The 26,755-nt window shown below is 36.7% G+C and overlaps 1 protein-coding gene and 1 pseudogene across 2 annotated transcripts in view; both read right to left on the bottom strand.

The window, feature by feature from the left end:
* The window catches only part of LOC128577919 (tubulin-specific chaperone A-like), a 128,680-nt pseudogene extending 126,831 nt beyond the window's left edge, over positions 1-1,849 (bottom strand).
* The window catches only part of EDA (ectodysplasin A), a 554,900-nt gene that overhangs the window by 350,519 nt on the left and 177,626 nt on the right, over positions 1-26,755 (bottom strand). The window lies entirely within an intron of this gene.

The following is a 26,755-nucleotide window of genomic DNA, read 5'->3' as shown; positions in this document are numbered from 1 at the left end:
GGTACTGGCACGAAAACAGAGAGGTAGATGTATGGAACAGAATAGAGAACCAAGAGATGAATCCAGCTACTTACTGTTATTTGATCTTTGATAAGCCAATTAAAAACATTCAGTGGGGGAAAAGATTCCCTATTTAAGAAATGGTGCTGGGTGAACTGGCTGGTGACCTGTAGAAGACTGAAAGTGAACCCACATTTCTCACCATTAACTAAGGTAGACTCTCACTGGATTAAAGATTTAAACTTAAGACATGAAACTATAAAAATACTAGAAGAAAGTGCAGGGAAAACTCTTGAAGAAATCAGCCTGGGTGAATATTTTATGAGGAGGATCCCCTGGGCAATTGAAGCAGCATCAAAAATACACTACTGGGATCCGATCAAACTAAAGAGCTTCTGCACAGCCAAGAATGCAGTAAGTAAAGCAAGCAGACAGCCCTTAGAATGGGAGAAGGTATTTGCAGGTTATGTCTCTGACAAAGGTTTAATAACCAGAATCCACAGAGAACTCAAACACATAAGCAAGAAAAGAACAAGTGATCCCATCTCAGGGTGGGGAAGGGACTTGAAGAGAAACTTCTCTGAAGAAGACAGGCACACGGTCTACAGACACATGAAAAAATGTTCATCATCCTTAATCATCAGAGAAATGCAAATCAAAAGCACTTTGAGATATCATCTAACCCCAGTGAGATTAGCCCACATCACAAATCCCAAAACCAGAGATGTTGGCGTGGATGTGGAGAAAAGGGAACACTTCTACACTGCTGGTGGGAATGCAAACTAATATGTTCCTTTTGGAAAGATGTTTGGAGAACACTTAGGGATCTAAAAGTAGACCTGCCATTTGATTCTACAATTCCACCACTAGGTATATATTCAGAAGACCAAAAATCACATTATAACAAAGATATTTGTACCACAATGTTTATTGCAGCCCAATTCATAATTGCTGGGTCATGGAACAAGCCCAAGTGCCCATCGATCCACTAATGGATTAATAAATTGTGGTATATGTGCACCATCTAATACTATGCAGCCTTAAAGAAAGATGGAAACTACCTCTTACATGTTTACATGGATGGAGCTGGAACATATTCTTCTTAGTAAAGTATCTCAAGAATGGAAGAAAAAGTATCCAATGTACTCAGTCCTACTATGAAACCAATTTATAGCTTTCTTATGAAAACTATAACCCAGTTATAGCCCAAGAAGAAGGAGAAAGGGGAAAGGGAGGGTAGGGTAGAGGAGGTGTTGAAGGAGGGTAATTGGTGGGACCACACCTACAGTGCATTTTACAAGGGTACATGTGAAATTTATTGGGTGTAGAATATAAATGTCTAAAGGCAATAACTAAGAAAATGCCATGAAGGCTATGTTAACCAGTTTGATGAAAACATTTCAAATTGTATATAAAACCAGCACACTGTATCCCGTGATTGCATTAATGTACACGGCTATGATTTAATAATAAAAAAAAAAGGTGTGACTTCCTGGGAATGAGGGCATCTGCCTTGCAGCCCAGCTGAGATCTGAGGTCTCCAGGTGGCCTCCTGTCTATATTCCCTGGGGTCTTTCCCCTCTGTTCCACGGCTGGTGGGTCGGCGGAGCTTGCTAGAGGGCTCAGAGCACTGTTATGGGAGGCAACAGAAGGCCCGTTGCAATGATGGCTTTGTCTACCCTGGCGACGCTGCTTTCACACCCATCCCAAAGGCTCCTACAGAGCCTTCTGCAACAGGCTGATGCACAAGCTTCTCACCTTCTTTGACCTGGCCTGGCGACCGTGGACCAACTTCCCCTACTTCTACATTGTGGCCTTGGTGATACTCAACATCTGCCTGCAGGTACATGTTTAGAGCAAATAACTTTTTGGCATCTGGGGACCCCCCTGGAAGAATGGCTGACCCACTCTAGCTCACCCACTCGAGAGCAAAGCAACCGACCACCTCTGCTTGCACTTGCATAACCTGCCAGTCTTTCCACTGCCCCATCTGCTAATATGAATAGGCTGCTAAAAAAAAACCCAGCAGTTGCAGAAAGAATGCAGAATAACCAAAAAGCTGAAGATAAAATGAAAAGTTGGCACCCAAGGAAATAGTTCAAAGAACGGAAAAGAACTTAACAATTTGAAAACTCCTCAGCAATGTATGAGAAGTTCTTGCATCCATAAAAGAAAAAACAGCGCAGACTTTAGGAAAGGACAGTGGGCACAGTATACATTAACAAAAAGGTAAAGGTAACTAGAAACTTCAGGAAAGAAATTACAAGGATCATCCAGATAGTAAGCACATCTTTCAAATTTGAACAGAAACAAATCGGCTTTCACCTGAATGGAATGAAATCTAAGCAATAGATGGACTGAATACAAAGCTGGAAGAAATTAGTAACATGATCTGGAAGACAAACGTTTTTTCATCCCAAGAGAAGAAACAATGACAAAAGGAAACTATGGGGGAAAAACAGACATTCCAAACTCTACAGAAAACTCGCGATTCAGAGAAATATGAACAACCTCAGATGTGTTATAGTTTTAAAGAGTTGCCAGCAATTTGAGAAAGGGATCTGTTTGAACATTGGCACAAAGATCAAGACTCTGGGGACACCAATGAGAAAATCCAATCATAGCATTCAACTTTGCTGTTCATTGAACAAGGTAACCAGCAGAAGAGTTAGAAATCAGGATTCAGCTATAATCTGGGGAATGGGGGGATGGAGGTGGGAGGACAGGCAGAAAATAAACAGAAAATACCTCAGGTCATCAATTCAATAAATAGCAAAAAAAGCCGATAATTAATAAAAACGCAGATAACCACTAAAAACAAAAAATTGTGAGTGATTGTAAATTGGTTTCATAATAGTACTGAGTACATTGGATATTTTTTCTTCCATTCTTGAGATACTTTACTAAGTAGGATATTTTCCAGCTCCATCAATGTAAACGTAAAAGAGGTAAAGTCTCCATCTTTTTTTAAGGCTACCTAATATTCCATGGTATACATATACTACAATTTATTAATCCATTCATGGATGGATGGGCACTTCAGCTTCTTCCAAGACTTGGCAATTATGAATTGAGCTGCAATGATCAATCTGGTGCAAATATCTTTGTTGCCAAGTGATTTTTGTTTTTTTGGATATACACCTAGTAGAGGAATTGTAGGGTGAAACCGCAGGTCTACTTTTAGATCCCGAGTATTCTCCATACTTCTTTTCAAAAGGGACGTATTAGCTTGTACTCCCACCAGCAGTGCAGAAGTGTTCCCATTTCTCCACATGCACACCAACATCTGTAGTTAGGGGATTTTCTTATGTGAGCCACTCTTAATACAGATAGATGATATCTCAAAGTGGTTTTGATTTGCATTTCTCTGATGATTAAAGATGATGAGCATTTTTTCATGTGTCTGTAGGCCATGCACCTATCTTCTTCAGAGAAGCTTCTTTTTAAGTCCCTTGCCCACAATGAAATGGGATTAGTTGTTCTTTTCTTATTAATAAATTTGAGTTCTCTGTGGATTCTGGTTATCAAACGTTTGTCACAAGCATAACCTGCAAATATCCTCTCCCATTCTGAGGGCTGCCTGCTTGCTTTACTTGGCTATGAAGAAGCTTTTTAGTTTGATCAGATTCCAGTAATGTATTTTTCGTGTTGCTTCAATTGCCCGTGGGGGTCTTCCTCATAAAGTATTCTCCAAGCCAATTTCTTCAAGTGTTTCTCCTGCACTCTCTCCAAGAATCTTTATAGTTTCATGTCTTAAGTTTAAATCTTTTATCAAGTGAGAGTCAATTTTTGTTAAAAGTGAAAGGTGTGGGTCCAGTTTTAGTCTTCTAATAAGTCGCCAGCAAATTCTCCCAGCACCATTTGTTAAATTAGGGAATCTTTCCCCCAATTTATATTTTGGTGGGCTTATCAAAGATCAAATGACAATAAGTGTCTGGGTTCATCTCTTGGTTCTCAATTCTTTTCCATACATTCACCTGTCTATTTTTATGGCAATACCATGCTGTTTTGATCACTACAGGCTTTAAACCAACAAAAGTAAGGAAAGACAAGGATGGTCACTTCATATTTGTTATGGGTAACACTCAACATGATGAGATGTTAATTATTAATATTTATGTGCCCATCCAGAATGCTCCTCAATTTATGAGGGAGACCATAACAGACATGAGAAATTTAATATCTTCCAGTACCATAATAGCTGGAGATTTAACACCCTTTTGGCAGTGTTGGATAGATCTTCTAATAAGAAACTAAGCAAAGAAATTTTGGACTTAAACTTTACCATAGAACAATTGAATTTAACAAACATCTATAGAACATTTTATCATAACAAAACTGAATACAGATTCTTCTCATCAGCCCATAGAACATCCTTCAAAATTGATCACATCTTAGGTCACAAGTCTAACCTCAGAAAATTTAAAAGTGTAGAAATTATTCCTTGTATTTTCTCAGATCATCACGCAATAAAAGTTGAACTCACCAATAACAGGTATCTACATACTCATACAAGGACATGGAAACTAAATAACCTTATGCTGAATGATAGCTGGGTCACAGATGAGATTAAGAAGGAAATTGCCAAGTTTTTGGAACAAAACCATAATGAAGACATGAATTATCAGAACCTGTGGGATACTTCAAAGGCAGTCCTACGAAGGATTTTAAAGACTAAGAAAAATATGATATAATTAATACAATGTTATTAGCAATTATGTTAATTACGTTCAAGGCTTTCTAATCATTTAACATCAAGCCCAAGAAAATGTGGGTATTTTTAGCCAAAGAACCAAGAAAATGGCAGCCTAACAAGATATACAACTTGTAGGTAATCATTTCCCTACTCCACCAAACACCATAGATAAAACCGTAGCCCTACCCCGTCACCTTTAGCAAAAAGCCAAGCTAGGCTTCACTATCACCCAGCTGTAAAGGGGCAAATCTACCACCTTTCATTGGGTTAGTAACAGAGAAGACTGAGTGTGAGGTTCAAACTTTCATCCTCTTCTGACAGTAATGAGGCCTTGACAAACAGATGTCAGTAGGGACCATTTGGGGTGCCAGTACTTCCACCCCCACCCAATAGTAAGGAAGTGCTCCCACCTCCACCACCTAGCAGTAGCATAGCATCCTCTGTCTGATCAGAATGTCAAGGAACGTTGACTGCGAAACTTAGATATCTACCCCACGTAGTGGAAACCTGGCAGTGTCCCCTACCCCTTCAGGAGAAATGTCAGAGGAGGCCTGCTTAAACGAAATATTTAAATAAGATACAAAGCATTAGCATAATACCCCAAATTTCCAGGATTCAACTGAAAATAATTCATTATACCAAGAACTAGGAACACTTCAACCTTAGAGATAAAAGACAATCATCAGACACCAACTAAGATGACGTGGATTATAATTATCGGACATCATTTTAAGTAAGCCTCATAAAATTCTTCAAGGAGCAATTGTGAACATAATCAAAACAAATAAAAAAAATTTCAGCAAAGAAAAAGAAGATATGAAAAAGAACCAAATGGAAATTTTAGAACTTTAAAAATACAATTGCCAAATTGAAAACTCAATTGATGAGCTCAATAGAACAGAGCTAACAGAGGAAAGAATCAATGAACGTGGAAATAGGACAATAAAATAGGCAAACAATTGATATAGGCAATGTAGAGAGATCTCAAGCCAATATCTCCAAAGGTCCCATACTACATGATTCCTTTTATTTAATATTCCAGGAATGAAAACATTTTAGAGATGGAAAACAGATTTGTGGTTGCCAGGGTTAGAGATGTTGAAGGATGGGAAGCGGTTCTTTGGCTCTAATGGGGTAGGTAGGAAGAGGGAGGTCTTTGTGGTAATAGAATAGCTCTGTATTTATAACCAGTCAATAAGTAAATCAGTCACATGATAAAAATGGCATAGAACTATATACAGGTAGTCCCTAGATTATGAACAAGATTGGTTCTGTAGGTTTGTTCTTAAGTTGAAATTGTGTGTAAGTTGGAACAGGTACATTTACCTATTCCCAGTAATAGCCTCCATTCATAAGTACAAATTGTAGGTCAGTTGGATATTTGTAATTTGGGGCCTAGCTGTACACACATTGTACCAATATCAGTTTCCTGGTTCCTATATTGCACTCAAGTTATATAAAATGTAACCAGTGGGGTAAATTGAGTGAAGCGTATATAAGACCTCTCTGTACTATTTTTGAAAATTCTTGTGAATTTTTAAAAATAAAAGTTTCTTTTAAAATGTTTTAAAATAAAAAGTTCAAAAAGAATGCATAAAAATCAACACATTGCAAAGAACTACAATTCAACAAACAAATGATGGTTATGAATGATGGATAAGATGCTACATACTAGAGAAACATCACCGAGCATAAAAGTACCATACCACATAGTGATCCGAACTACATAATACCAAATTATTGCCTACCAAAGGCATGTGGAACTGAGAATTACTAAAATTCAACTGGGTTACTAACCACTAGAGAATGGGCGTTTTCAAACTAGAGAACATTATATTTTATGTAACAAAGATAGATCGAATCTAAATAAAATAACTCTGGAATACAGTAGGCTCTCAGTATACATTTGTTGAATTAATACATGAAAATGAATGAATAATGAATGTGTAAACCAGCTCTCTTCTTATCTAGGCCACTGTTGTTACATTCTCCCACAATCCTTAAATGTTTGTTTGTTTGTTTTTTGAGAAGGGTGGCAGGTAGGGGAGACCAGAATTTTGGCTGTTTGATGATAAAAATTATTGTTCCTTTTCATAGGGTGGGGTGTTTACAGAATATTATTTCCTTAAAAAATGAAATAGTTTAAGAACCATTGTTCCAAAGCACTACTTTCCAATTTTTAGGCAGTTCCATGCCTATGACAATTTGATTTGAGGATCTTCTCCATATCATTTTAAGTAATAGTGACTTCAAATTAATTTTTGTTAGAGAATTTCATGCTAACCATTAAGAAGATTATAAATACCCTGGGATGCCATCCTAAATGACAAGGTGTCAGATTGATTGAAATGCCATCCAGAGAATATTTTTCCTTGGATAAACAAAATGATCTCAGCTCTGGTAATTTATAACATAATTCCTTTATAAAAATATAGGACAGACAGAGAGAGAAGGAGGGAGGAGGTGGGGAAAGAAAAAGAGAAAAGAAAATAGTGACTAATTCTCACATAAATTGGATTTAATTTAGACCAAAGTACATTATTTGAACAATAATCTTTTTTTTTTTTTTTTTGCAGTTTTTGGCCAGGGCCAGGTTTGAACCCGCCACCTCCGATATATGGGACTGGCGCCCTACTCCTTTGAGCCACAGGCGCTGCCCTGAACAATAATTTTTAATTCAACTTGTTAAGTTGTTGTTTAGGATATTGCATCCTCATTTATAAGTGAAATATGTTTGTAATTTCCCTTTATAATAATATATTTTTTTCTATTTTATTATCAGGTAACCAGATAAAGTATGAATTTGAAGTATTTCTTCTTTTTCTATTGTCTATAAGATTTGGCATAATCTGTTTTTTGAAATTATCTTCTATTTTTTATTTATAAATATTATTTGTCTATTGTTTGAGACTTTGGAAAATAAATAAATAAATAAATAAATATAGGAGAGGAGATATCTGATAAAGGTTTTATTTGGGTAGCATCATTTAAAAAAGGCATAAGAAAAAAATGTAGGAAGTATTTTTCAAAAATACAATAAAAACAAATAATACTTTTCCTTGTTGTCTTTCTCTTAATATATATAGTACCCTAATAGGGAATTTCCAGTAGGACAGAGGGACTCAAGAATAAGAAATGAATAGGAGTGGTAGTGGTGGAAGAAAGCTAAGACAAAGAAGAATAAGAGACCTAAGAGCAAGATTCAGTGCTACCCCAAAATAGTAGCTGAGAGGAAGAGTGAAGAGGTATATAAACTTTCTTTTAGGTCTAACCTCATTATCCCCTCTTAGCTCAAAAATTTCCCTTCTGCCCACCTCTCCCTTTCTGGCTAGCTCATCTCTTATCCCCATTATATTTACTGATACTTAATCAAGATTTATTATAGCATAGTCACTGCGTAGACTATGTTAGGTCAATGTTAGTTTTTAAAGGAAAGTTCAATGAGCTGACAGGTAAAATGCAATTAAAGTCAAAAGCCTCAAATTGCTTCAGTTTATTTTAAATCTTACCCTTCATACTCACCCATCATAATATCCTCTGTAGCCACAGGGCATTAAAGCTAACTGACACATCAGACAGAAAACTCCAAAGCACACTGCTCTGGATTTGCACAATGTTCCTCAAATATTAGGGGCTAGCCTCAGTGCTCACAAGCACTATAATGAGTGAAGCATCTCTAGTGCTAGGTCCAAACATATCAAGCTACTGATTGTTTTTATTCAGAGAGACTATTTAAATGCTTAATAATTTACTTTCACTATACTCCCAAAGTTGAGGTCCCATAAGAGAGAAGTTGCAGCACTATACAGACATAATTCATAGCTTACCATTCAATCTGGATACTTTAGTTGCATTGCCACATTTTTGAACTGATAAATCTGATTATGTCTAGAGAACATGCCATGTGTTCCCTTCAGAAAACATTTTTAATCCACCAATAAACATTGCATCAGAGGCATTTGAATGCCCACCAAATATATGTTCCTGTAATGGACACTAAGATACAAAAGCATGAAAGAGCAAATTTCTCTCCTTCTCAAAGGTCAGTCTAAAACGGATATACTGACACAGTCATATGTAAAACAGAAAACCTAGAAGCCAAAGATCTTCTAGGAAATCCCCCTCACTCCCTTTACAACCCAGATGTCTTACCATCTATTTTAAGAAAATACTTTCATGTCTTAAATGCATTTGTGCAAGGGCATAGGGAGTTGTGTCTTACCAATCATCTTTGTAAATCTTATCTTCAATTACGTGTTCCAAAAAGCATCAAACCAGAAACTTTCTCCCATACCCATAAGATGATAGTATCACTGCTATATTTTTTCAGAAACCATAGCTAATCCAAAATCATTCCCATTTTTCCCCAGCATAAAGTGACATGTTGTTTCTAACTAAAGTAAAGGTAGTTCCTTTGTATAAACTATCTGTGCAAAGAAATAAGCACTTTTCTTTCTCATTATTACAAAGAAAACAATCTTTCCTTGGAACATTTGGAAAGCCAGCAGTTTTAGTTATGGACCTTGCTAAGTTCTAATGACACCAACTTTTATTAATTTCATACTTCAACAGAGTGTGAAGGGAAATCACACTTCCTGTTCCTCCTCTCTCATTTTTATCCAGTTGAGGTAGCATAATAAATGTATTGATTAGTCACTAATTGTCCTTCATATTAAAAATAAATTGAAAAGTAGATGAGTGAAAAATCACCATTTCTGTCTGGACACAGGCTAGATGCTCATGATGCCTGGGCTGTCCACAGACTACACATCTGAATTATGCACATGCTGTACCAAGTGTCACAAAATGCTTTATTCAGCCAGCTGGAGACAAAGATTTCACACTGAGTAGTGCAGTACTTCCTATAGGAATGCCCCTGTGGATAGTCAATAAATCTTTATGAAAAGCCTTCCTCACAGAGGGAAAAAGGGAACAGCAAGTGAATGAAGGGAGGGTTGCTTAGAAGTTTCTGTGACTGCTTTGGAAAAGACGACTTACTGAACACAAAAGGAAATGTCTGTAACTTTTCCAGCAGAGAGGATTAGGGACTGAGAAGAGCAGTCCCTAGTCATTTTAGAATAAAGGAGATTGGGAAGTCACTTCAAACCTTTGGCAACTAGACTACTATTCACCAAAAATTCACAACCAATAGGAGTGAAAGCATTCCTGTCACCATTAATAGCAACTGTTTTTATAAAGTAAAAGTCAAGATTACATGCTAAATATATATACTGACACGTCACCTTTCTACATAATGTATCCAATACCTTCAACTATCCAGAGTTAGCCAGGAACCTGGAGGACAGCCATAAATATGTATTCTATGAATGATCAAGCAGTAAGACTTATGTTCCTTATCAATAAAATATAACATAATATTAGGGATAGGGTTAGGGTTCTCATAAGGGGACTCTCATCTAAAAGTAACAAGCACAGGTGTGATCCCACCTATTCCCCTCCCTCTACCCACCCCCCCCTTTCCCACTTTCCCCTATTGTTAAGTTGTAGCTGGGTATTCTCATATTAATCAGAAATAAAAGAAATAAAACTTAAAAAAAAAAAAAAGAATGGAAATAAAAGTAACAAGCATATTTGTCTGGTTTCCAGGGACATAACTAATTAGGAAGAAGGGAGCTGCCAGATACATCAAGTAGTAACAGCTGAAAAGCAGTGGAAGAGATTAAAGAACAATAAAAAGACATGAAATTTTAAAACCACAGCAGCCTGGGGACATTTAGTGAAGGGGCAAATAGTCTTATTCATATCAAATGTCCCCAGTAGAAAACTGTATAAAGCAAAGCAAAGAAATTGATGTTCATAATGATGACAAAACTCTAACTTTGTTCTGATGCTGTCATCTACAAATAGTATACCAACAGCTCCAAGCAGGTGGCCTTCTTGAGGCAGTGTGATATAGTGGAGGAAAAAACAAGGCACTTACTAGTTATATGGCTTTAGATTAGTGGTTTCAACTGCTGTGCTGCAGCACACTGGTGTGCCATGAGGGGATCTTAGGTGTGCTGGGAAAATTTTTAAAGATCATTAACTAAATTATTTTCAAAAGAATTTCAAAGCACAGTAAAAATATTCTATATTTTACTCTTTTTTTGATCAACATAATAAAAGTTTGCCACAGAAGTTTAACTATAGGTTCAAGTGTGCCGTGAGATAATAAAGGTTGAAAAACACTGCTTCAGGTACATCAGTTAATGATTTAACCCCAGATTTTTTATCTGCAATATGTGGATAGTACTAAATTCCTCACAGGATTGTTGTGAAACAAAATAAGATACAATAAGTAAAAGCACTTCATAAAACACAAAGTGCTAAATAAATGGTAACTCCCTAATTTCCTTGTTCTGCTTGCTCCAAAAATATGACTTTAAGAACCCATAGTAGTTATCTCTGCTTTTTCATCACCTTCTGGGCTTTCTGCTTTAACACATCTCTCCTCTTTTATTTTCAAGGGATTATTATACCATCATTCTTGCTATACCTAAACCCTACAGGCATCCTTGATCCTTCTCTCTCCATTTATATCTAAGCAGTGATCTTGTATGTATTTTTAACCTCTCTTATAGCTTTCCTTCACATTTGCTGTTTCTTCAGAAAGATTCTTTTTTTTTTGAGACAGAGTCTCACTATGTCAACCTCAGTAGAGTGCTGTGGTGTCACAGCTCACAGCAACCTCAAACTCCTGGGCTTAAACGATTCTCTTACCTCAACCTCCCAAGTAGCTGGGACTACAGGTACCCACCCAATGCCCAGCTATTTCGTTGTTGCTGTTGTAGTTGTCATTGTTGTTTTAGCAGACCTGGGCCGGGTTCAAATCCGCTAGCCCCAGTGTATGTGGTCAGTGTCATAACCACAGCACTATAGGTGCCCAGCCTCTTCTGATATATTCTTGCCCAGATCTTGAGAGCCTCATCTCTGACTGGTTCCAACATCTAGTTTTCCTCCATCCATTTGCGCTTTCCTATAACTGTTCTAAATTCAGCTTTTTGTATGCCATCCCGTGGACCTAAAGCTTCCACTGGCTTCCCAGTGCCCTATGGATAAAATCCAAACTCACGAATCTGGCATTTTTAAAAATCTATGGGAGAGATTTGTCACAAGTCTCAAGAAAAATTGTGTTTCTTTGTGAAATTGGTTCATTTTTACTTTATGAACACCTGCAAATATTGTAATTAACTGCTCCTTATTTGATCTGTCTGCTACGAAGCTAAGAGCCAAATTTAGGGCACAACCATAAATCCTCAATGTTGCCCGTTTGGTGGAATAACCTTACCCTGGCCTCATTTTGTTTCTTACATTTATTTTTCCTTCATACCGATTCCTCTTTCCATTTATTAATCCTATTATTGCATGTATTTCTTGGTAAATCAACTCACATCCTTGTTAGAAGTGGAAGACATTATTCTTAGTAAAGCATCACAAGAATGGAGAAGCATGAATCCTATGTACTCAATTTTGATATGAGGACAATTAATGACAATTAAGGCTATGGGGGGGAAAGCAGAAAGAAGGACGGAGGGAGGGGGGTGGGGCCTTGGTGTGTGTCACATTCTATGGGGGCAAGACATGATTGCAAGAGGGACTTTACCTAACAATTGCAATCAGTGTAACCTGGCTTATTGTACCCTCAATGAATCCCCAACAATAAAAAAAAAAAGAATAACAAAAAATGAGAATGAGGCAAAGTATAAAATGATATTATGAGACCAACGGAAATATATGGTCATATGAATACAAGTAGAAAAGAGGATGGGTAGCAAGAGAAGGGGCAGGAATTAGGATAAGAATGAGGATCCTCAGTGGTGTGAAGATTAGTATTAGTTCAATTGTGAGGAAAAAAGAGAGCTCTTTTGGGGGAACATTTATGATAAGTTGTAATGAGCTATAATGGAAACAAATAAAGCATTTATAATATCAAATCTGTTCCTAATAACATCTATGAAATGGAAAGCTCTAGTGCTAACCTTTTGTCTTAAAATATTTTACCAACCATTAATTAAATAAAGTCAAAGCTAAGCAAAATATGATGACTACATATATTTGGAAAGCTTTGCTTTGTTTCTTATATAAAATACAAAGCCCTTTCACATGCAGAATCTTACTGCATTGTTACAACCATACTGGACTATTCTTTCCTCTGTTATAGAAGTCATTTGCACTGGCAAGAAGCAAGCAGCATTCTCCAGATCTGGGTGTTTAAAGGTGTGGTATTTGCTATAATACAGAATATTAAGGTATGTTGCTTTGCTCCTCTCTCTCAGTCCTCCCCTGCTAGCATTTTCCCTTGCTACCTAAATCACCAAGCTCTACCATGCCTATGTCAGTCTAATCTCTTCACCCATTTTTATGTTGAGCCAAGCCTCTTTTCAGACACACTACCCAACCCTGCCTTCCTTATCACCACTCTCCAGCCCCAAAAGAACAGCTTTCCTCTTCCTTGTACACCTGGGCCACTCCCTCTACAGCCTCCACCTTTCCAAGAAGGCACTTGTTTTTGAAGCATTTCAGCTATGAGGACCACCCACCGTGGGGCTCACTTATGGTTTAATTCCATATTGTACTGCACCAACTTGTATGTTCAGAATATAAGCTCCTCAGAGAAAGGATTTTCTCTTTTGTTTGGTGCAATCGACCTATTGTAAAGCACTGTGTATACTTACAGACTATCACTAATGCGGTTCTTCCTGGGTTTCACTGGAATTATCCACTGAGTCATGTGACTTCACTTCGGCATCATTTTTCTTCCCCTGAATTATTTGAGGCTCTCTTCCAGATTTTTTTTTTAAAGTAAAACATTAGCGCTTTCTGCTTTCAGGATAGCTGTAAGCTACACATCTGAACGTACATGCTTCATCATGCTTTGCTCTATTTCTTACAGATAACAGTATCAAATTAAATCCCCTTCAAGAGGCTACTACAAAGGTAAAACACAAAGCCATTTTCCTTCTGGCTAATCTACAGATGATCTTATTCATTCCTACTTCACAGAAAAGTGACATTGGTCCATTTGGAATGAGTTACCACAATGTTGGTTTAAAAAAATAAAGTCATTGATTTCCTTAGAACAAACATGGGAAAGAAACCTTAAGAAACCCACAGTGTTACTGAGTAATAAATCCTATTTAATTAATGCAAATACTTAATGACTTGAAGTAACTTTAAAGATCAAAATGCATTAAAGGATAAATAGATCAGACAATACATAAATACTTGGGTGGAAGCAGGAGTCAGATATAATCAAAATCCCCAACCTCAGAAACAGGTTTCTTAAGTATCCAGGTGGAAAGTAAAAGATGTGGTCTCCATCTGATTTTTGTTGTTTTTTTATCTTTTTTAAACAAACTTATTACCTCTTTAAGTTTGCACTTAAGCATTTGCTCAAAAAATGTTTGATGAATATGAAAGCTGTTCCCAGGCTAAACAACAGTGAGAAATTTAAGCATTTGCTCAAAAAAATGTTTCATGAATATGAAAGCTGTTCCTAAGCTAAACAATAGTGAGAAATCTCAAATGCGGACAATGTAAAAGAGAGAAGCAAACACACTAGGATAATCCATAATTCTCTAAGGACATCAAAAACTAACACCTTGACATTGAATCTTCTTTAGGTCCAGGTCATGAGTGCATTTCATCTAAGACCCCTATTTCTCTCAAATCACAGGCAGTAGTCTTACTGTCAACACCACTGGAACTTTTGGCTTGTGCTCAATTATTTGGATGAATCACAATACTTAATCCTTGCTGTTTGTGTATATAGATAGAAGATGGGCACCTTGTAAAGCCTATACACAACATTTACAAGAAGTATTAAAGGACATGTCCCACAAAATCATATGTAATAGAATTGGAGAAATATAAACATGAATTATTTTAGCAGAGCCTTCATCCAAGATACATTTCAGTATAAACCCTACTTCTGAGCAATACACCACAAAAATGTAGATAAATTGCTTGAGAATGATGACTCTATAACTGAAACATGCTACTACATTCATGTATATAGTCACATAAAGAATATATTCCATATAAAGACTGAGCTTATATGAAGATCTTTGTACAAAGTATGTTGAACATATTCTCCCATCAATACCTGACAATGCAAACATATCAGGTCAGGTGTAGATTCTATCACCACTGGCTCTAAGTGAATATTTCAAAGGGGTGCAGCTAATAGAAAACAAAATAGGATGTGACAGATAAAGTCAGGATGATGAAAATTTGGATTATCAAAATGATGTCTTGACACAATAGCCACAATGGCTTCATTATGAAAGTTTAGTTTTCTGTCCACAATGTTTTTACGGTGCCCCTCTTGGCAGAATTAAAATGTGTAAGAAGATTTTCTTCCTTATGAACATGTTGCTGGTAAGTATTAGCATTAGTATTAGTATTTGCTGAGATGAAGTTAGAGTATCTTTTTAATGGTGGCTCACACCTGTAATCCTAGCACTTTGGGAGGTTGAGCTGAGTGGACTGCTTGATCTCAGGAGTTTGAGACCAGTCTGAGCAAGAGCAAGACCCTATCTCTAAAAATAGCTGGTCATTGTTGTGGGTGCCTATAGTCCCAGCTATTGGGAGCCTGAGACCAGAGATCACTTGAGCCCAGGAGTTTGAGGTTGCTGTGAACTATGGTGCCATATCACTCTATGGAGGGCAACAATGTGAGATTCTGTCTCAAAAAAAAGAGAGAGAGAGAGAGATGTGGACGTTAAGTCTTTAATGTAAACAAGATGATAACATTTTATCTCCTAAAAGAAATACATTGGGTTAAGATGTTTTATTTTATTTTATTTTGGAGACAGAGTCTCACTTTGTCACCCTCAGTAGAGTGCCATAGTGTCACAGTTCACAGCAACCTCAAACTCTTGGGCTCAAGTGATTCTCTTGCCTCAGCCTCTTGTGTAGCTGGGACTATAGACACCTGCACAATGCCAGGCTATTTTTAGAGACAGGGTCTTGCTCTTGCTTAGGCTGGTATTAAACCTGTGAGCTCAGGCAATCTACCAGAGTGCTAGGATTACAGGCGTTAGCCACCGTGCCCACTGTGCCCAGCCTGGTTAAGATGTTTTAACGTTGGGCATTCAGGAGCATGCAATTGATATTGAAATTTCAACTAATAATATTGGAATTAAGTTGTCTAAAGAAATATTAACTGTGAGCTATCATACTTGACCAAGGTGAGTCAGCAGCTCCTTTAATTACTAAATTATTTGCAGCACCCCCTTTACTTACTAAACAGATATAGCTTAATTGGTTTCTTCTTAGTTGAAAGGCATCTACCAGAAATTTCTCATGGGCTAAATTTAGAAAAATGAGAAAATCAAAAGTAAAAGACTAACAAAAACTGGGAAAAAGAAAAGGGACTCATAGTTCATTAATTGATGTCTCCTGAACTGACTCTCCCATTTTTTTGGTTTGAATAGAATTTTTAATATAAATCTGTATATTGCAAGAAATAACATTCCCCAATCCAAAGGACCCAAAAAACAAGAGTGCTCACCTTACACTATCAAAGATAAACCTGCAAGTGATCACAACCTAGCACCAAAGAAGAAAGGTGTTAACCAGTTTGATGAAAGTATTTCAAATTGTATATAAAACCAGCACATTGTACCCCATATTTGCATTAATGTACACAGCTATGATTTAATTTTTTAAAAAAGCAAGCCTCTCACACCTTTTCCCCAGTATTGTCCTTTATCTTTCCCCCATAAAGTAGATGTAAAACCAGGTATAAACTAGCTGGTATGGAATCCGGGCCAGAAAAAAACATTAGCTTGTACAGGTTTATTTGCAGTAGTGCAGTCCATTGTATGAAGTGCAACAAAGTATCATTACTATTCAGCACACAAATTAGGATGGAAACATTTTTGTCTCTGTAATGGGATTTTACTTGAGGAAAAGGAAAAAATGTCTGAACAGTGAAAGTCCTCAACACAGAAATGACTTAAAAGGAAGTTACAAATTTTAATTCCAAAAGGCCCATTAAAAATAAGATATTCATCTTTCTGGAAAGGTTTAGGTAGAGTTGAGTCTAGTGGGAAGAAGATGAATGAGACCTCTCCAAACCCATACAGTCTTATAACTCTAAAAAGAGCCTCAATTCCATTGTACTCTATACACAGAATGAGATAAGTGTGCTCCTTATAATTACTAACATGGTCCATCCACATGTACTGACTTCTGCCATTTGATGCTGATAAAGCACCACTTGGTAGTTCCTCTAATATATAAATAGTGTAATTATAAATCTTTTAAATTGGAGTACCTGGGACATACTGGGAAAGAAAAGGAAATGTCACGATTAATAGGGAAAAAATACATATTTATGCAATGAAGAATTTAGACTCACTTCTTCAGAAGAAAGATAAACTGTAAAAGGAAGGCGTGTTTTACATTATCCATTCTTCTGAAAGAAGTAATGCCATCCCTCCCCTCGAAAATAGCAAAAAGAAAAAGAAATCTTAGTGAGGAAAATAGTTTTTAAAAGGACACACTGGGAGTCATATTTACCCTTGGAAAAACAGTGGTTTTTAAAGACTAATATTTTACTATACCTTATGTCAACAGGGAGTTATCTATATTACTTGTATATGTAATAGTTCAGTGTACTTAAAGAATCTAGGGATTCTTCACCTGTCTTTGGGCCTCAAAAGGTCTTTATCAGCTCCTGTCCTGCAGCCAGGAAGAGACTAATCAGGTCATAACAAGCACCACAGTTCTTCTCCAAAATCAATGCTGGCTAGTAGAAACCTGTGTCTCAACTCCTAGTCGACTACTTTCTCGGTCCTGCCTACTCTACCCAAGGACCCTGTAATCTCGGTCAGTCTTACATTTCTTTCATTTGCCTCCTATTCAAAAGCTTATTTATTTTAACTTCTTTAACAAACACTAACATGGATACTGTTCTAAGCACTTTACAAGTATCAACGCATTTCATCATCTAAACAAACTTATGTTTTGATGTGCTGTTATTCTCATTTTATAGATGACAAAAACTTAAGCTAACTAACTTAACTAACTGACCCAAAGACCTTGCTGGAAGTAACTTGTGGAGCAGAGATTAGAACCCAAGGAGTTCAAGAGTTCATGCTTTTAGCTATTGTCTTCACAAAGAAGATAGTCAAATGATGGCTATTAGTTTACTGATTAGCCTAAAGATGCTCTTTCCTTTTTTTTTTTTTTTTTGAAAAAAAAAGTATAGTAAGATTGGAGTTATAATTCTTTGAAGGCAACCAACAGCACATCTCTTAACTTTGTTTACATGATGCATCTTTACAGCATATTACATGGAAACTCTTTTTAGCATAGTTCTTAGAAAGCTTCACATATCCCTGGGGAGTGGTCAGGAACAATACTTTGCAAATCACCTTATTTCTCATCCCTTTACCTAATCGAATCTCTTTTATAAATGATAATATTATAGGGTGGTTTTCACTTCCAGAAATTTTTCTACTGTAGATTTACCAGGTGTTTCTCTAGATCCCAGTAGTCCAAGGGCTAAAATTGAGATAACTGTATTATAATGAAGGCAATAAGAACATCAACACCCCAGCCCCAACCCTAAATCCTAGAACTCCAGGTTTTCCCATTCTCTCCTGAGACAAAGAAGATCTCTTCTACTTCTGTTAACTGCCTCCCCAACCACAGGAATGGGCTGAGCAGCTGTCCACCTTCAGTCTACTCAAAAGGGCTACTTCTCTCTTCTTGTCTTCATTAGCAGCACAGCAACTGCTGAACTGACTGCTATTAGTCTATCAATTCTAGGGTTCTGCCAGTCTCATGCAGGCTTCCCCTTTTCCAAATCACCGTCACTCCTGCAAATTCTAACCACCACCCTTTTAACAGCCCATTTTGAGCTACCAAGTTACTAAAACTAGAAAGAGAAAACAGCCTTAATTCTTTTTTTTTAATTTTAGAATATTATAGGGGCACATATATTTTGGTTACACAACTTGCTTTTGTACATTTCAAGTCAAAGTCTTAAATGTACCCTTCAACCAGCATTGTACCAGTTAGGTGTGAATTTACCCAACCCCTTCTGTACCCTCCCACCTACTTAATTTCTATTGAGTTTTATTTCCCTATGTGCACACAAGTGTTAATCAACTAGTTCCAATTTAGTATTGAGTACGTATGGTGTTTGTTTTTCCACTCTTGCTATACTTAACTTAGAACAGTGATTTTCAACCACGAGAGTATCTTAGATGTACTGTGAAAATTTTTAAAGATCATTAATTAAATTATTTTCAAAAGAAGTTAAAAGCACAGTAAGTATATTCTTTTTTCACTGTTTTTTTTTTTGATTGACATATTTTAAGTGTTCCCTGTAGGTTCCAATGTGTTGTGAGATTAAAAAGGTTGAAAAACACAGAAGAACAAACAGTCTCTAGCTCCATCCAGATTGTTACAAAAGATACCATTTTTTAAAGGCTGAGTAGTATTCCATGGTATATATTGATATTTATCACATTTTATTAAACCATTCATATATTGATGGGCACTTGAACTGTTTCCATATTTTTGCAATTGTAAATTGTGCTGCTATAAATATTCGAGAACACTTTTTTTAATGAAATCTTTCTTTCCCCCTGTGGATAAATACCCAGCAGTGAGATTGCTGGATCAAATGTTAGGTCTACTTTTGAGATATTTCCATACTGTCTTCCATAAAGGTTATGCTAGCTTGAAGTCCCACTAGCAGCATATAACTAGTCTTAATTCTTTCCTTTCCTCTGTCCTCATATCTAATCCATCAGCATTCCCTGTTGACTATCTTCAATTATAAACCAAATATTTCCACTTCTCCACCTTCACTGTTACCATCTTAATCCAAGACCACATTATCTCTTCCTTAGACAAAGGCAGTAGCCTTTCTACCACTCTCATCACTCTTGTCCTTCAATAAATACATTGTTCACTCTGCAGATAGTAATCTGGTTAAAGAATAATCTAATTGATTATATTCCAGTTTAAAATTTTTCCAATAGCTTTCCACTGCACTCAAGATAAAATCTAAATTCCTTACCACGGCCTATAAATCCCACTCTGCATAATCTGGCTTCTGTCAATGTTTCCTATCACTCATAATTTCCCTTGTTTCCTAAGAAAGGCAAACTCTTCCTAATCTTAAGGCTTCTGAACTTGCCCTTTTCTCTTAAAACAATATCTTAAAATACTGTTTCTCTTCTGGCTCTTTGTGTGGATAGATCCTTTTCACCTATAAGTCTCAGTTTAAATGTTATCTTCTCAAAGAGGACTTCTAATCATCCTAAGTATCCTTTCTAACATATTGCCATCACTACCCTTTTAATCTCCTTCTTCATATTTATTACCATCTGACATTATCTTAGCTATTTTTGAAATCTTACACCTGTCTCTCTTGGTAGGACTATTAACTCTCGGAGGGCAGGGAGTGTCTGTATGTATTCGTAACTGCATTTCCAGTGACTAGAACCTCAGAACATATTTGTGGAAGGGAGGAAGTAGCTGCTCACTATAGTTCACAGAGGAAATCTCTCCTAAGTTTTAGAACTCTCAATGAAGCTTGAGCTATCCTGAGGTTGCTCCTCTCTATTGCTATACTTGGCATAAAATCCCTTCCCAATAGCGATGAGACAGTACCAAGCCTTTCCTTCATTCCATCACTACAGGCCAGGAAAATGTGGACTACTTATCTTCCCGCAATCCAGAGTCTCATGCTTCTTTTGAAGTTATTTAGTTTTTATTTTTATTCCCATAGGATGAGTTAAAGAAACCCCTTTTTACAAACAACAACAACAACAAAAAAAAAAAAACTGTACCTTTTCCTATCTGTATGTCCTTTCAGGAATCAAGACTTCTCTTCCCTCACTCCAAAACATGTTTGTTTCCACCTTAAGCCTGGTTTTGTATGTCCAAGAAACCCTAACCTTCCCTTCTGGTCTGGAAATAAATACATACTATTCTGTGAGCTTTAGAAAAAGAAAAGTAATCAAAGAATAATAGAAGCCTACATAAATTCATTTATTCCCTAAATAAAATCACGCCCAAGTCTCAAAGAAGACCCAATGAAAGAAAATGCTCTATATAGATGTATAGAAGTTGGGGTTGGGAGAGATGCCTAGATTTCAGAGTTCTGGGCCCTTGTCTCTATGTAGAAACTTTCCCTTAATTACCATCCTTAGAAGAGTTAGGTATGACTTCACTAATGGATTAGGCTTATTTCCTTTAAAGGCTTACTTGCAATATTTCCATGGAAACATGACTTATTGCTTTGTGTTCACATAAAGGAGAGGCAGCTACAATGCAAACAATGAAAGATAGAGAATAACAGAAAGAGGGAGGGAGAAAAAATGAGAAAAAGAAAAACAAATGAGAGAACACAGTAGAAAAAGAATGAGAGCAAGAGAATGAGATAAATGAAGGGGAGAGAAAGAAGGAAAGATGGGAGGAAGAGGGACAGAAAAAGAGGGAGGAGGAAGGAGAAAGAGGGAAAGAGTGGAAGACTTTGATTTTCTTAATTTAGCTTTTATAATTGAATGTTTCTGGGGCACTCAATATTTTGGAACACAAGTCAAGTCCATTTGTGAGGTTTTTAGTATTTTATTTATAGGGCCTCTTCCTTCTTAATGAGAAAAGACTGCTTTGATGAACCAGAGCACAGGAAAGACAAAGTAAAAAGATTTTGAAGCTCAAAGCCATTTATTTGTTTTGTCCTTTGTGATAGCTGTGATTAAAGGTTAGTTAATGGAAGGCAGACAGCAGAATCATTAGCTGGCAGGATCACCAATCTCAAAGTAGTATCAACTCCAAGAACTGCCTTTTCACTGTAGATTATTTTATTTTACCAAAAGGTTCCCATTTTTGAAGGTTTAATCTCCTTGACAAATGGCATTTATTAATTAGCCATTCTTCAGATTTTATCAATTGAAAACATATATAACTATCCATCAGAACTGGTGAGCAGCATTAGATAATGTTATCATGAACTGATAAAATTCCAATGTAAAGAATAAAAGATGGACATGTTAATTAATATGAGAAAACTGCTCAAAGATCCCCATTCTTGCCCTTCACTGATTCCAGATCAATTGTGATCCAAAGAATCCCACATAGCTTTCCAATGACAAAAAATACATTTTCTCTCTAATCACTGAAAAATCATCTGGAAGACCAAAGTAGAGAAGAAAAGAAGCTAGTGGCAAAGATGGTGCTACCTGGACTCCAGGCAGCATGAGAGAGAGGAAATAACATGGGCTCAGACTAGGCAGACCTGGAAAGTGACTATCAAATTCTACAAGAACATAATAGCTTGTGCCCTTGGGTAAATTATTAAATTTCCACATTTTTATCTGGAAATAGGGAATGAGGATCAGACAAGAAATATATAAAGTATTTAGCAGCACTGCCCTGCCTACCTCCAACCTTTGCTACTCTAAAAGCACAATGTCTTTTTGCTTAACCAAAACATCTTCTTTTCTCGAAGACCACCTTCTGGTTGGTAAAATCAATGGGCAAATACTATTCCTGGGGCCAGGGATGTCCAACCTATGGTCCATGGGGCACATGAATATTATTTGAGGGCTGTTTTGCTTATCTGTGGTGTTGGATATCACAAAAATTATTCACAGACTTTTTCTTTTTTTTTTCTCATCAGGTTTCATTAGTTTTTGTATATTTAATGTGTGGCCCAAGACAACCTTCTTCTTTCAATGTGTGACAGAAAAAAAAAAAAAAAAGAAAAGAAAGAAAGAAAGAAAAAAGGTTGGACACCCCTGGTAGCCCATAGTATTCCTGTAAGCTTCTTGTATTCTTTCACCAAAATCTTGTCTAACATGTAACCTTTAGTTACCTGTTCCCCCTGTTAATCTTCTGGGTACAAAGATAATGCTGTAGTACATTTCTAACATTGCCTTTAAGAGTTTGTGTACTGGGGGGTGGGGGGAATCCTGCAGCCTTTAGGAAACTTGTGGCCTTCTTGGTCCTTAAGTGCAGTCCTTTGACTGAATTCAAATTTTATATAACAAATCTTTTCATTAAAAGGAGTGAAACAGAGAAAGATGAAGCTTTTCTTGCCTCCTTTGGTGCTTAAAAAAATAAGTATCTTTAAATCAAAACAGAGGCCTTACGGGAAACATGGGGTTTCAGAGTCCGATACCTTGGGTCAGAAAACCTAGTCTGCCACTGGCTTGCTATATAATCTTGGACAAGATAATTCCCCTTGTGATTCTCAGTTTCCGCTGCTATAAAATTGGAATATAATGCCTACCTAAAAATGTTTCTGTAGGGATAATGTGTGCAACAGTTTACAAGAGTACCTGGCACAGTACCTATTCAAAAACAGGTTGTCAGTATTATAATATCACTTGAATATGCTGACGAATATTAAAGTAAAGCACCAATGTACTCTTGTCCTGACAAAGAACATCATACAGGGAAGACTTGAGGGCTCAAAGCAAGGTATCGAAGTCAATAGAAGATATCCATTTGCTTTCCTCATCAGATATTACTGATATCTTATCACCCTTACACAGATAAGTAATTAAAATTCTCTTATAAAACCAAAAGAAGATTCTGGAAACATTATACAATAGTCTGTAAATCTGGTATCTCATAAAATGCCTCCATCTCACATAGCATGAAGTTTAAGTTCATTGATTCAGACCAGATGGAAATACAACACATTTCCAAAATTAGCCACCTTAACTATCTCTAAATCTTCATGAAATAGAAACAGGCCATGGATTTCTACTAATGCCTGGGTATTAAACACATCCACCTACCTTGGTTGAACTACTGTAAGACTTAATGTAGGCAATTAATACTATCTTTGGTTTTACTTCAATTTTTAAAATCACAGAATTGTAGAGAATTACTAGCACAATTTTCACTTCAGTGGTTGTAGAGGAGGGCATTCAGTAGAGAAAAAAAACAAATGGTAGCATGGTGTGATAAAAAGAGCACTTAATGGTCAGAGATGGACTTGTTACATAATCTTGGTCTAGAGAATCAGCTCTATGGGTCTAACTTTGCTCACATGCAAAGTAAGTGGAATAGGAATCTCTAAATTTCTACCATCCCAAGTTTGTACGTTAATACAAATAAAGGAGAGTTCATATATACAAAATCCCAAGTGCTATATAATATCTAATATCTAGCATTAAGTACTATGAAAATGTTCCATTTCTCTTTTAGATCTGTATCATAAGTGATGCCTTAAGCAATTTCCCCAGTGATACATGGAAGTGAATACAGTAGTAGTAGTACTAGTACTAGTGCTGGTAAGTAGTTATGGTGGTGGTAGTAGTGACTAAAACTTACTTCAGCTTCCTATCAGCTATATCCTGTTATAAATAAATACCTAATTAACATTAACTCATCTAATCCTCACACCAACACTAAAAGGAAAGTACTCTTATTATCTCCACTTTATAGAGAAGAAAAATGAGGCACAGGAAATTGAGGTGATTTGCCTTAACCATTGGAGAGCATCTCAGTTCTTATTCAGGTTAAAAAAAAAAAAAGAAAGGAAAGAGGAGCACTGGACTGGGAATCTCACTTCCAGTCAAGATGTAGTAAAAGGATTCAGATATATCCTTCTCCCATAAACAATTACAAAGTCATAAACTATAAAACATTTCTTTTGGATATTAGACAACAGGTAGCACAGAGCGTGATGCCCAACAAAGTAAGCCCAATTATTGCCCCAGTTTATTGCATGGAGGCAGTTTCTAAGCCATAGTGCAAGGAAAGGAAACTCAAACAGAGCCTTGGAAGTCTTTGGCTGGTTACCCAATCTGCATATACATGAGAGGGATACTAAACGTTGGAGAAAATAACCATGAGAAAGGAATACGGGAAATGACATTCAGGTTAATGTCATGAGGTGCTGGACAGACTCTTAACCTATCTAAACAATCATAACTGGTGAAAATTATAAAAAAGCAACAACCACTTCTTGGGAAATTATCTTAAGGGCATACAACAAATGAAGAAACATTTCTTCAAGAAAATATACTCCATTTTGGTAATAGAAATATTTGTCTGTGGCATTTAAGACACGACTCATCTCCTGCTCCTCTCCCCCACACCCCCACTCTATTTCCCGAGCTTAGTGTGACAGAAACTCTACTTTTGGTAATTAAAGCTAAGAACAAAGCGTTCCCTTTCTCTCCAGCTAGCAGCCTAGGATTATGGGTGTCATGTGGGGTAAGGCAAGATGCTAACATTTCTCACCCACCCCAACCTTGTGGACATGGCTGAAAGGTCTGGAACTCTCTCCTTCTACTCATAGGGTAGAAGCTCTACTCCAACACAAGGCTGACCAAGAGTACCAGGCCTCAAATACATCTTAGGTCACTCATAAGTCAAAGTTCAACATCAGGAGAGAAAAGTCAGAAGTCCAGAAGCTGCCTACCCAACCAATAAAGCAGGGGTGTAAATGCAAGAAAAACAGGCCACTGTCTCAGCCTCCAGCTCTGAAGAAGTGATGCAAATGTTTTCCCCATGGGGAGGAAGAACAGAAGACTCCATAACTCTCTCCTAGGGAACTGAATTTCCTCAGAACAGAGGAAGAGGAAGTTCAATCCTCAAAGCACTGTAGAAAACAATGTGAACCCTTAAGAAGGGGCTGGTTGTTTCATGACAGCAACAAGCTAAACCAAACATCAGCTAGATGAATAACTAAAACAATTAGGGAAAGATACATCAAAGAGGAAGTCTCCTGCGGTCAGAGTAAATCCCAAGTACTAGTCTCATAACTACCTGAATTTAATTAGATCAGATGGAGCACTTTTTTTGTTTTTGAGACAGAGTCTTACTATGTCACCCTGTAGAGTGCTGTAGCATCACAGCTCACAGAAACCTCAAAGTTTTGGGCTGAGGCAAGGGAATTGCTTAAGCAATTCTCTTGCCTCAGCCTCCCAAGTAGCTAGAATTACAGGCACCCAGCATAATGCCCAGCTATTTTTTTGTTGTAGTTGTCATTATTGTTTGGCAGGCCTGGGACAGGTTTGAACTTGCAGCTCCAGTGTATGTGGACAGCACCATAGTTGCTGAGCTACAGACACCAAGCCCAGATACAGCACTTGTTATCAAAAACAACAGAACAACCAGTTGGTAACTAATGGTTGCTAACAGCTGACTACATATGATACCAATAGAAACAGACAACCTTAAAGATCAAAGAAATAGTCAAATAGAGCTCTGGTAAAAACACTACCTTCCCAAGGTGATTATGCACACAATAAATTGTGTGTCTTCTGGTAACAACAGAGGGTTCACACTGTGGGAAAAATGGGCTTCACTCATGTATACCCAAGTCACTAAACAAATACACAATAACAACAATCCCTTGCTGGGGTAGGAGATGGTGGTGATAATCAGTATTCAGATTGCTATATGTTCAGTTTTCAATACTGAAGAAAAGTTCAGTTTTTAATAAAAATTATGAGACATGCAAATAATCAGTAAAGTATAACTCATTCATACACAGATTTTAAAAAAAGTAGGCAAGAGAAACTATCTTTGAGAAGGCTCAGAAACTACCTTTGAAAGAAACTATCTTTGAAGAGACTTAGCAAAGTCTTCAAAGTAAATAGTATAAATAAATTTAAAAACTAAAGGAAACCATGCTTAAAGAAGTAAAGGAAGCTATAATAATAATGCCTCATCAAATATAGAATCTGAAAAAATAGATAAAAATAATATATATTATATATAAAATGTATAGAAATTATAGAGTTGAAAAGTACAATAACTAAAATGAAAATTCACCAGAATAGATTCACAATAGATTTGACAGGCATAAGAAACAATCAGAACACTTAAAGATTAGCAGATTATGCAATCTAAGAGTAGAAAGAAAAAAATGAAGAAAAATTAGCAGAGCCTCAGGGAAATACGAGACTCCATTTAGTAGACCAAATACATGTAATGGAGTGCCAGAAAAAGAAAAGAGAAAGAGGCAGATAAAATATTAGAAGTAAGAATGACTGAGAGCTTTTCAAACTTGGTGAAAAACATTAACATACAACTCAAGAAGCTCAGCAAACTCTATGTAAG

This window comes from Nycticebus coucang, chromosome X, assembly GCF_027406575.1.
Source record: "Nycticebus coucang isolate mNycCou1 chromosome X, mNycCou1.pri, whole genome shotgun sequence".
NCBI lineage: Eukaryota > Metazoa > Chordata > Mammalia > Primates > Lorisidae > Nycticebus > Nycticebus coucang.
The sequence above is the reverse complement of the archived record's forward strand: the minus strand, read 5'-3'. Positions and strand labels throughout refer to the sequence as shown.